This window comes from Lagenorhynchus albirostris, chromosome 13 (genome assembly GCF_949774975.1).
Source record: "Lagenorhynchus albirostris chromosome 13, mLagAlb1.1, whole genome shotgun sequence".
NCBI lineage: Eukaryota > Metazoa > Chordata > Mammalia > Artiodactyla > Delphinidae > Lagenorhynchus > Lagenorhynchus albirostris.
In genome coordinates, this window is record NC_083107.1 from 54,781,537 (window position 1) to 54,794,164 (window position 12,628).

Consider the following 12,628-nt stretch of genomic DNA (forward strand, 5'->3'; position numbering starts at 1 on the left):
AAATGTCAGTCTGTAGAATCTGCTGCCCTTGAAATAGAGACACAGATGTAGAGGACAAAAGTATGGACACCAAGGGGGGAAAGTGGCCGGGGTGGGTGGGTGGTGGTGGGATGAATTGGGAGATTGGGATTGACATATACACACTAATAAGTATAAAATAGATAACTAATAAGAACCAGCTGTACAAAAAAATAAATAAAATTAAATTTAAAAGAATAAAAAACAAAAAAGAATCTGCTTCCCTCAAGGCAGTGAGTAAAGAAGCCCATTCAATGGAGAATGGACTTGATTAAGAGGAAAGGGAATGGACTGCCTGGAAAGTTGGTTGCTGGGGAAACCTGCTATTAGAAAGGGGCCAGGGTTGGGAGGGGGGAAAGCATGTCCTGTGCATGTGTGTCATGCACTAGCAGCAGTCTGAGACCAAGCTGCCACGGGCAGACGCGGCATGGGAGGAACAGAGAGCCTTATTTGTCCACTCGGGCTGCCGTAACAAAGTACTGCAGACTGGGTGTCTTCAACAGCAGACATTTATTTCTCACAGTTCTGGAGGCTGGAAGTTCAAGGTTAAGGTGCCAGCTGATTTGCTTCCTGGTGAGGACTCTCATGGCTTGTAGACGGCTGCCTTCTCTCTGTGTCTTCACATGGCTTTTCCTCTGCGCAGGTGCAGAGTGAGAGAAATCTCTCGTGTCTCTTCCTCTTCTTATAAGGACATCAGTCCTATTGGATTCGGGCATCACCCTCATGACCTCGTTTAACCCTAATTACTTCCTTAGGGGCCCCATTTACAAATACAGAGTCACAATGGGTGGTGAGGGCTTCAGTATATGAATTTGCAGGGAGGGGGGCTCACAAACATTTAATCCATCACAGAGATCTCCTTTAGTCTGCAAGAGGCAAGAGAAAGTAGTGTGCTAGAAAATAAAGTTTTCCCTGGGATTAGCAGAACAGATCACACATTTAGTCCTCCTCTTGGGGCAATTAACGCTGACAGCACAGGAAGAGCTACAAATGGCCCATTACTCCCTGGGAGTACTGAGAACACTTTCCAGAGAAATTCTTACATTGGAATAAGGAAAACAGTTTTTGCATTCATTTGCGAACAGTAGAAACTTAATGATGGAAATACCTGACTGTACCCAGATATTAGTTTTTCTTTAGATCTTAACCATCGGTGAGTAACAAGTCTTTATGATTCTTAGTTTAAGAAAGGTTATAAATACAGGAAATCTCACTGGGATATTAAAAGAGAATGATGTTCCATCTCTTAATTATGAATACCTTAGAAAATCTTGGGACTTCCCTGGCGGTCCAGTGGTTAAGATTCCGCTTTTCCACTGCAGGGGGCAACGGGTTCAATCCCTGGTCAGGGAACTAAGATCCGGCATGCCGCACTGTGTGGCCAAAAAAAAAAAAACCTAACTGGTTGGTCCACATTATATAAATGTTGTTGCTCTTATTTTTCATGTGATGACTGCTGTGTGAATAGCAGGTGTGGTGCTTGCAGGGAAAGAAAAATAAACCTTTACACAGCCAATTATGTGCCTGTTATTTTATTTACATCATCTCATTTAATCCTCCCAACAATCCTGCAAAATTAGCATTAGTCCCATTAATTTGTTGGTTTGTTTGTTTTGAGGTAAGGCTAGGTGGAATTTTCCCCATTTTGCAAAGAGGGGAACTTAGGCTCAGAGAGGTTATGTTAACTCAGTGGAGATTAACCAGCTAGTAAGTGGTAGAGTCAGGATTCGAACTCGGGTGTTTCTAAAGGTGATGTTCATGCTCTTTACATCCTTTGCTGCCCTAGTCTTGCAAGCCCAAACCAATGAGACAATAAGAGATGTCATGCACGCAGGCACCCGGCCACTTCACCCAGCCGTACATGCTCACATGCATGTACACTCAGGTCTGTGTCTGGCCATAGTCCCCTCCCTCACATCCAGCCATGGGTTGGCTAACTAAGTCCCAGCTGAGGTGTCATACAGTGGAAGGGAGGATATCATGGTGGTTCCTGACACAAGGTCAAGGTGACACCTGCCATTTCCCCTTCTGAATGCCAAGCATTCAATCTGTAATTGATTCTGGGTCCTTCTTTGCCTCAGCCTTTTATAGAAAGCATAGGCTACCCATACAGTTGGAGTTTCCTTTGTCTCTACCTGCCCTGTCTTGCATGCTAGCCTTGGCTCTGGCTCCTTCAAATGCCTTCAGTCCTGTCCCAGTTGACCCCCCCGCCGCCGCAGCCGGTAGAGCCATTTAAATGTGGGGCTCCCTGCGCCAGTGCACAGAAGTGCAGCCCGTCTCTCCCGTCCCAGTGCTCACTGTGGCTCCCCACCCCCGCTGAGTTTTTACGACTCATTGTGGACTGAATTTTTGTGTGCCCCCAAAGTTCACATGTCAAAATCCTAACCCTGACAGGATATTATTAGGAGGTGGGGACTTGGGAGGTGATTAAGTCATAAGGGCGGAACGCTCATGAATGGGATTAATGCCCTTATAAAAGAGACCCCAGGGGGCTCCCTCACCCTTCCCACCATGTGAAGACACAGCAAAAAGATGGTCATCTGTGAACTAGGAAGCAGGCTCTCACCAGACACTGAATCTGATGGTGCATTGACCTTGGACTTACCACCTCCAAAACTGTGAGAAATAAATTTCTCTTGTTTATAAGTCACCCAGTCTATGGTATTCTGTTACAGCAGCCTGAACGGACTAAGACAAGTCTTAACTCAAGTACCCTTCCTCCCGGAAGCCTTCTCTGACCTCCCAAGACCAGGGTGGCTTTCCCTTCCCTGGGCACCCATGGCACCCTGAAATTCCCCTATAAGAGCCCCAGCCCTCCTTGTGGTAGGGCTGTATTTACTTGTCAGTCTCGCCCACTACACTGGAAGCTTCCTGAGGGCAGACACTGGCTCTGTCGTCACTGTATCTCCCAAGCACAGCTCACAGTAGGTGCTCAGTTAGGTCCCCACGTTTAGCAAATAAAAATGCAGAATGTCCAGTTAGATTTGAATTTTGGATAAACAATGAATACTACTAATAACAAATACTACTAAGAATGAATAAAAATACTGCATTATTGTGTCTGGTAACCCTATGCTCAATAAGTGTTTATTGTACTCCTTACTATGTGAATGAGCAAAAAGCACAGAGAAAGGAAAAGGTCTTGTCTTTGGAAGAAAGCAAGAAGCATCAGTTTGCCTGGAACATAGCCCTGGTGCAAATCTGTCACAGAGTGAAATGAAAGGAGCCCAGCACGCCTGTGCTCAGAGCAGCACCCGTACCTAGTAAGAAATCCATCACCAGTGATGGAGGGATGCGACAGAACGAACACATTGCAGGGGGGCGAGGGGGGGTTAAGTGCCAGAAAAAAGCAGTGAAGATGTCAAAGCAGAAATGGAGGGCGTGGTGATGGCAGTGGCTGTGGTCACGGAGGCTTTTGAGGGGGTCAAGTGACCAGCAGGCTGCAGCCTCCACATCCTTACAGAGTGGCCATGTCCTGATTCCACGAGCAGCTGAAACTCTCCTCCCAGACATTGTAGGGGTCCGTGCCCATCTCGAGCAGGACAAGTGCAAACCTTGATTCTCCTCTCCCACCCAAAGAGTGGAGGGGGTCCCCCGTCCCTCTGGGGTTCCTGAGGCAGGAGTTACATCCCCCCATCCCCGCCCAGGCTGGAGTTTTCCACGAGCCCCTCATGCAGAACCTGGCCTCTTGGGGAGTCTCCCTAACCCTCTGCAACAGGCGGCTGGGCTCCCAGGCCCCAGGGTGGAGGATTGCAGGGAGAGGGAGGAAATAGGCCCCCTTTGTCCCCTGGGCCTGGCAGCACAGTGGGAGCCTGTGTCACGCCAGCTGCTCTAATGCGGCTCTGACTCTGGTGGACACCAGCCTTGGAGGAGCACGTAGCCTGAGGGACCCCATCTGCTTCACGTCCCTCCGAGTGGGACCTGTGGGCTGGCTGTCTGTGCCTGAGGGACGATCCGTGTCTGGGGGGTGCTGGCTGTCTCTAGGAGTGCGTATACGTGTGTTCACACCGGAAGGTCTGACGGAGGGCAGGCAAGTGCGTGTGCTTGTGTGTCTGCCTGTGGGACACATGCGTGCCTTGGGCTGGCCGCGTGAGTCTGCAAGTAGGCACAGACGCGGGTCTGTGTGCGTGCGCTGAGGACAGGTAATGCTTCTGAGCACGTGGGGGGACACGTGCCGAGGTCTTCTCCCGTTGCCAGAATAGGGAGCCTTTCCCAAGCACCAGGCCAAGGAGGGCAGAACTGGCTGAGAAGCTTCCTTGGAGAGAAGTCCTAGAAGATGGGGACCAAGACTCTGTTCCATTGAAACTTGTGTTCTGCACACACATCCCCTGGGGCTCTGGGTTTGGCTGTTCCCTTCACTTGGCCCCTCCCAGCCTCTCCCTGCACCTGCTTCCCTGCATGCTGGACCATCAGGGACCCTCATCTGGGATGCGGACCCTCAGCCACGTAGCGGCTGGAAGGATGAGAATGGCTGAAGCTCTTCGGGGTTCAGGATGTTCCCCTAAGGGCTGAGCTGCCCAATCTGGCTTTGCTTCCCTCCCACTCCACCCCCCACAAATCAGAGCCCGGCCCACCCAGCCTTCCCTTCCAACCTGGCTGGAATCAGGAAATGAGATTTCAACTCCATTCAACTAAATCCAACAAATATTTACAGAGGAGGTTCTAAGCACAAGGCTCTGTAAAGCTGGAAGCAGTGGGGTGAAGCCCTTTCACCAGGGCCTGCCTCCCAGACGACTCCAGGTTTAGGGTGATAAGGTCCCACTTTAGGGCTTTGCTCCCTACCAACACCCACAGCTGCTGCCTCAACCGTCCCCTCAACCAGCAATTGATGGAGGCCCTGCCTGGTGAGGGTGCACCCGGGAACCTCCCAGAGAAAATGCCCGCAGCACTGGCAGCCCCTTCCCTGCCCCCGGGGGCCCTCTCCCCACCCTCCAGGATCAAAGGACCCCTCCGAGAGGCAGCCAGAGGAGTAGGTGGCAGAGGAGTGGCAGTCCCCTGCCCACTTCAGGAGATAGTACCAGGGACTGAGGGACTTGGGAGTCTGGGTTTTCCTTCTGGTTAAAAGGAAAAGCTATTACTCCCCCAAAGGGGGCCCTCCAGCCTTCAGGGTCCAACCTGCAGGCAGGCGTCTCTCAGCTGATGCCCCAGAAGTCCCTCCCTATATCTTGGTCTCCAAAGTGAAAACTGCAGTATGATCCTTGGAGTGAGGCATAAAAATATTGAGTCGGGTTTTTTTTTTAATCTAGAAATTTAAGACTTACCAAATATTTAATAAATGGGTTGACACTGTGCCCTCCCTCAGTCCCAGTTTCAGATTATCCTGAGTCCCAGAAGGTTCTCTGGGAATCCTAGAGGTGAGGGCCAGCTCCTCTGTGTGGGGCATTTAGGGGACGCCTTCCTACTTTGGCTCCCTGTCAGCACAAGGCTTCATTTGTTCCTAAGTGCTCCAGTGTGCCACCAGTGCGGTTGGTTTTATAAAAGCGATGCCTTATCCTATGATAAACCATAATGGAAAAGAATATATATATATGTGTGTGTGTGTGTATAACTGAGTCACTTTGCTGTACAGCAGAGATAAGCACTTGTAAATCAGCTATACTTCAATAAAAATAAAATAAAATAAAAGCGATGCCTTATCCTATGATAAACCATAATGGAAAAGAATATATATATATATGTGTGTGTGTGTATAACTGAGTCACTTTGCTGTACAGCAGAGATAAGCACTTGTAAATCAGCTATACTTCAATAAAAATAAAATAAAATAAAAGCGATGCCTTAAACCGAAGTATATTTTCATACTTTGTAAAAGAGAAGGGTCTAACAGGAAACTCTTTCTGAACCTGCAGGTCTTCTGGGAATCAAATCTAAGGACAATTTGTGCATTTTTCTTTTACAGAAAGACAAGTATATTCTAGACTCTCTGACCTTTTCTATGACAAGTGTTTATTGGCAGTGTGTGACCCCAGCCAATATTTCAGACAAAAAATGTCCTTCTTATCAACCTGTAGGGAACATTTCAGCAGTGAGTGAGAGAGGCACATCTTTTCAACTAAAATATAGGCTAAGGAGAGAGCATTTTGAAACTGGTTATTTGGAACTGTTTCCATCATAAGGTGATGTTATTCCTGAAAACTAAGTAAATATGTCACCTATTAAAAATTCTATCTACACTACACAATTAAAGAAATAAGCTTGGACAATTTTCCAGAGAGTTTAAGAGAATGTTGAATTGGTTGGCTAAAAATATAAAAACACAAAACCTTCCAATTATTTTGCAAGAATAACCAGGAAAGGTGGAAATTTACTAGCTAAATGTCAAATTAAATTGCACAACGGATGGATGGGAGTGAAATACAAATGCCGTGATTTAATGGGCCCAGCGAATGATGCATGTCTATCATTTGGTGACGTATCTCTTACAGCTGTGGCCATTATGAATATCAAGATTCAAAATGTATAAAGTTAAACATTCACTTAGCAAATGATTCAGCAATCCTACTTCTAGGTATTTACTCAAGAGAAATGTAAACACATGTGCACACAAATACCTGTATGCAAATGTTTATAGCAGCTTTATTCACAATTGCCCTAAACTGGATACAACCCAAATGTCCATCAACTGGTGAATGGATAAACAAACTGGTATGTCCATACAATGGAATACTACTTAGCAATAAAAGGAACAAATTACTCATATATACAACATGCATGAAACTCAAAAGCAATACGCGAAGTGAAAGAAGACAGACACAGAAGATTACATACTGTGATTCCAAATACGTGATATTCTAGAAAAAAGGCAAAAGTATAGGGACAGAAATCAGGCCAGTGATTCCTTGGGGTTGGAAGAGGGGAGTGACTGTAAAAGGGCTTGAGGGAAACTTCTGGGTGATGAAAATATTCTACGTCTTGACTGTGATGGTGGTTACATGCCTCTATATATTTGTCAACACTCATCAAACCATACACTTGTAAAGTGAATTTCACCATACATATATTTCAATAAACCTAATGTTAAAAAAAAACAGTGCTTAGCATATAATGCTACATAAACATTTAATAAAGCAAATATTTTAAAGCATAGAAAAAAATCTATAACCAAAGGGAATTTCCTGGTGGCCCAGTGATTAGGACTTGGTGCTTTCACTGCCCTGACCCGGGTTCAGCTCCTGGTCGGGGAACGGAGATCCCACAAGCCGTGCGGCCAAAATTAAATCAAACAAGGACTTAAAAAAAAAGAAGTATACAACCAAAATATTATCAGGGATAGTCTCTAAGTGGTAAGATTATTGTGATTTTTACTTTTTTCTCTGTGTTTTTTGTATATAAAAGTAAACAGAGGTTTGAAAACTGACTCTAACATTCATACGGAAGTGCCAGGGACCGAGAATCATCAAAACAACTTTTGAAGAGCAAAGTTGGAAAACACTACCTGGTTTCAAAAGTTATTAAAAGGTTACAATAAATCAAGACAGTTTGATATTGGCATAAAAATATACATCAATGGAACAGAATCAAGAGACCAGAAATAGACCCTATACTTCTTTTTAAAAACAGCTTTATTGAGGTGAAATTGACCTAGAAGTATTATCCTATACTTACAGGACAAGTGATTTTTCAACAAAGGCACAAAGGCAATGCAGTCCAAAAAAGATGGTGTTTTCAACAAATACTGCTGGAACAATGACACACCCATAAGCAAAAAGGTCTCTATCTATACTTTGCACCATATACAAAATATAACTCAAAATGGACTATACACTTAACTGTAAGTAAAACATCTAGAAGAAAACCTTTGCAACCATGGAGTAGGCAAAAATTTCTTAGATATAGCACCCAAAGTATGATCCATAAAAGAGTAAATTGATCAATTGGACTTCATCCGAATTAAAAATGTCTGCTCTTAACAGACGCTATTAAGAGAACGCAAAGAGGAACCACAGACTTGGAGAAAGTATTTGCAAATCATATATCTGATAAAGGACTTGTATCCAGAATATATAAAGAACTCTCAAAATGTAATAGTAAGAAAATAATCTAATCAATAACATAAAAGATTTGAGATACCACCAAAAACCTATTGGAATGGCTAAAATAAAGGGACTGACCCTATCAAGTTTTGGCAAGTGCATGGAGGAACTGGAACTTGCATACATCGCTGGTGAAAATGTAAAATGGTACAACCACCAATCACTTTGGAAAACTTGTTGACAGTTTCTTAAAAAGTTAAATATATACCTATCGTGATCCAGCCATTCCACTCCTAGGTATTCACCCAGAGAAATGAAAGCATATGTTTCTCAAAGACTTATTCATGAATGCACATAGTAGCTTTATTTGTAATAACCAAATACTGGAAAGAACCAAAGGTCCATCAACAGGTGACGGGATACATAAACTGTGGTATATCTGTACAATGGAATATTACTCAATATTAACAAAGGATTAACTATTTATATGTGCTGCAACGTGGATGCATCTCAAAAATAATTATGCTGAGAGAAAGAAGTCAGACTAAAAAGAGTACATATGATATGATTCCATTTATATAAAATTCTAGAATATTAAAAAAAAAAAGCAGATCAGTGATTGCCTGGGAATTGGTAGATGGGGAAGGGGTGGGAGAAGAATTACATGAGAGGAGAAACTTTTAGGGTGATGGAAATGTTCGTTTTCTTGCTGTGGTGATGGTTTCAAGGGTGTATAAATATGTCAAAACTTATCGCATTGTATACTTTAAATATGTGCAGTTCACTATAGGTCAATTATAGTTCAATAAAACTATTAAAAATAAACAGATTACTTTTGTAACAATAAATTCCTTAAAGGGTAGAAATAAGAGACTAAAGTCATTATATTATATTATACATATCTTTTTGTGGTTAGTTACTGTGTGGCCCTATTTAATTATTCATATACTGTTTAGAAACTTTGTAATGTAGAGATTATGGGTATACCATTATAGTTCCTTGAGTTTGGTTTTGTGGTCAGTTCTATAAAAATCTGTATGTCAGACCCACGGCCAGGAGCATAATCCTCTTTTATAACATTGTTTCTGTGGGAAAGTCAAAATTGACTTGCATTACATTTACATAGTGCCTTTCCTCTGCCCCCAGGCTCTCTTTTCTCAAATCCATCTTAAACACAGTTGCAGACCTATTAAAAAAAAAAAATTAGATCATGTTACTTCCCTGTTAAACCCCTCCGTGTTTCCAAATAATAAAGTCTAAACTTCATAGCATGACATTCAAGGTCCTTCCCAACTGACTCCATCTAAGTCACCAGTCCCATCTCCCAGAACGGCCTCTCCCTTTATGCATCTTGAGCCGTTTGACAGGTGCTTTCACCGCTTTGAGCCTTTGCTCATACTGTCCAACGTCCAGGTATGTCCTTCCCTTTCGCCTCACTTGTGCATCTGGAAAAATCTCTCACCCTTCAAGATGCATTTTAAATATCATCCCCTCCTGGGAGTCTTCCCAGATTTCCCCAAAACAGAATTAATCACTCTTTTCACTTCACTCCCATAGCACCTTACATATATGTGTACTAGAGCTCTTACTCCACGGTATTGCAGTAATTGAGGTGCTGTATTACTTAGGTTAGAGGCTCAGACGCTACAACAAAAACAAATAAAACCTCCAAATACCAGTGATTTGAGCAAGTTTATTTCTGTCTCACTTAAAAGTCTCAACTGGGGCTTCCCTGGTGGCGCAGTGGTTGGGAGTCCGCCTGCCGATGTGGGGGGCGCGGGTTCGTGCCCTGGTCCGGGAGGATCCCATGTGCCGCGGAGCGGCTGGGCCCATGGGCCATGGCCGCTGGGCCTGTGCGTCGGAGCCTGTGCTCCGCGGCGGAAGAGGCCACAGCAGTGGGAGGCCCGCATACCGCAAAAAAAAAAAGTCCCAACTGGCATGCTGCCTCAGCTCTGCAATGCTGGGATCCAGGCTCCTTCTATCTTGTTGCTCCACCATCCTTAGGGTTTGCAGTCATATGCGTGGACCAACATGACTCTCCAACATGTCTGCCTTCTAGCCATCAAGACAGGGAAAGGGGATGGAGAGAGTGTCTCCTGCCTTTCTATGATATCATCCAGAACTTGTACCATCACTTTATTCACATCCCACTGGCCAGAACTTAGATTTATGGCCACATAAAACTTCAAAGCATCAGGGAAATGCAGTTTTATCCTGGGCGGCCACTTGCTTCACTCTACTTCAGGTGTTATATTATTAGAGAGACAAGGGAAAAATGGATCTTGGGGCAAATTAGCAGTCTCTGCCACAGTTCACCCCTTTGGCCACCTTACTATCTGTGATCACTCTTCTCTTCACACATAAAACACGAACATTGTCTTCCAAGACAAACAACCTCAAACACCAGGTCATCTTGCACCCAACACCTCAATCAGATCTGGATGTGGTTACCTGTGGCCTGGAGAGCAACATGCTTGAAAGACACAACTGGAACTTCCCTGGTAGTGTCGTGGTTAAGAATCCACCTGCCAATGCAGGAGACATGGGTTCGAGCCCTGGTCCGGGAAGATCCCACATGCCACGGAGCAACTAAGCCCGTGAGCCACAACTACTGAGCCCACGTGCCATAACTACTGAAGCCTGTGGGGCTAGAGCCCCTGCTCTGCAACCAGGAAAGCCACCACGATGAGAAGCCCGCGCACCGCAACGAAGAGCAGCCCCCGCTCTCAGCAACTAGAGAAAGCCCGCGTGCAGCAGCAAAGACCCAATGCGGCCAAAAATTAAATAAATGAATAAATAAATAAATTCATATATATAAAAAAAGACACATCTGCATCCCACCATCCTCCAGCAGACAATGATGGAACAAGAACCACATATCACATTTTAAAAACAATTCTTACTCGGAAAATAAAACAATGGGAACTACACAGATGGCCCCAGTCCACAGCAATTACCAAATCATGCTAGTTAGACGTTATAAAGACTCCTGTCCTTCTGTTTTCTAGAAGTAACTCCCTTGTCCACTGTCCTCCTTGGCTCTTGGCTTTGTCCTCTGGGAGACTCTTACTAGGTCACTGACCTCCATAACCATATCTGAAGTGGGCATCAAAGAATATGCCTCCCTCGGGCTCCTGGCCTATTTGCTGAGTCAGTTCCATGTGCAGGTAACTCAGCCAAAGGTCTTGTCCTGACAGAGTTTGTCAGGCTGTATTTTTACTGTCTTCCGTGCTCTGCCCAGACCCCTCTCTCAGCTTCATGGCTGCTATCTTCAGGCCATCTGAGACAATAGGCCAGGGTGGAAAGGGAACACCCTTAATCTGATCTTAGCTGCCGGGCTGGCTCCCACAGTCTGGCAGAGAATTCTCACCTGGGAAAGCTTGAGGAAGGCTCAGGGCCATAGTCTTAACTCCTACTAAGGCTGTCTGTTCAGAGCCAACTTTGGTCACATCTGGGGTGCAGAAGCAGTTGGCATTGCCAACTCTTCGAGGCTCCCAAATTCCAGACTCTGAGTCAATTTAGGTTTCAGGCAACAGGCATAGGTGCCCTCAGCAGAACTGTATTCCCTTCCGTCTCTGCTTGAAAACTGGCTAGGTCTAACCCGAGTTCATCTCTCTTTTCTAGGAATCTGCCCAACGCAGCAAGTAGTCAGGACCTCCCCAGTTCTCAAGTTCTCTACAGGCTCAGAGAGCATGTGGTCTTCCTGTCAAGGTACTGATCAAGATGACAGTTTACTAAATCTTCTGCCAGAGCATAACAAGGGTCCCCAACTTCCCCGTCTGCCTATCTGTGTCTGCCCTACCTGACTGTGAAGCCAGTACCACATAAGGGAGTATTTTTTATGACAGTCCTCTACTTCCAAGTAGTCGAAATCAAATACGGAAAAGATTTTGGCAGCTATAACTGGGAGACCAAACATGACAGCAGCTTCGACAAGATGGAAGTTTATTTCTCTCTCGTGAGAAAATCAAAGCTGGTCTGATGGTTTTACTCTGTGACACTCTGGGCTTCTTTTGCCCTTTTGCTTTCCCGTCCCAGGAGGGTGTCCCCGCCTACAGGATCCAACAGGGTCACCCCCAATTTTCAATTCCAGGGAACAGGAAGGGGGAAAGGGGCTGGGGAGTATGCAATTCAGAAGTTGTACACACCACTCCTGTTCACCTCCCTTTGGCCATGTGGCTACACTGAGTTGCAAGGGAGACCGTGAAAGGCAGGCTTTACTCTGGGCTGATGTGCCCAGCTGAAAACATGGGGGTTCTATCACAACGAGAAAGAAGGGGAGGCAGTGACGTAGGGGACAATTAGTCATGTCGGTCACAGCCTGTCGTCTCTTAAGAGAACTCTCGGAGGGGCAGAGACCTGTCTCACCATCATGACCTGTAGGCACAGCCAAGTGCCCAGCGGGGGGTCAGTGACTACATGTGTTCAACCTCAAGTTTCCCAGACCATAACCCCATCCCATGACGGTAGCCGTCTGTGGCATGATCGTGTTTAAACGGCATCTTCACTGATGTAACCAGGTGCCCCTGGTCTGTGTGTCTTCAAGTTCTCCAGCCTTGTGGAGTCACCTCTCACGCCCTGTATTCCTGAGGGCTTTCTGAGGTGGGCTGCTGGTTTCTCCTGATGCAGCCGGGATG

General features: G+C 45.4%; 1 long non-coding RNA gene across 1 annotated transcript in view; it reads right to left on the minus strand.

Annotated features, from left to right (window-relative positions):
* Positions 1 to 509: 509 nt before the first annotated feature.
* LOC132531792 (uncharacterized) overlaps positions 510 to 12,628 on the minus strand; it is a 160,280-nt gene continuing 148,161 nt past the window's right edge. The window contains exons 4-5 of the long non-coding RNA XR_009544228.1: positions 1,279 to 1,391; positions 510 to 884 (exon numbers count right to left, since the gene is read on the minus strand). This is a non-coding gene — a long non-coding RNA (uncharacterized LOC132531792). The remainder of the gene's footprint in view (positions 885 to 1,278; positions 1,392 to 12,628) is intronic.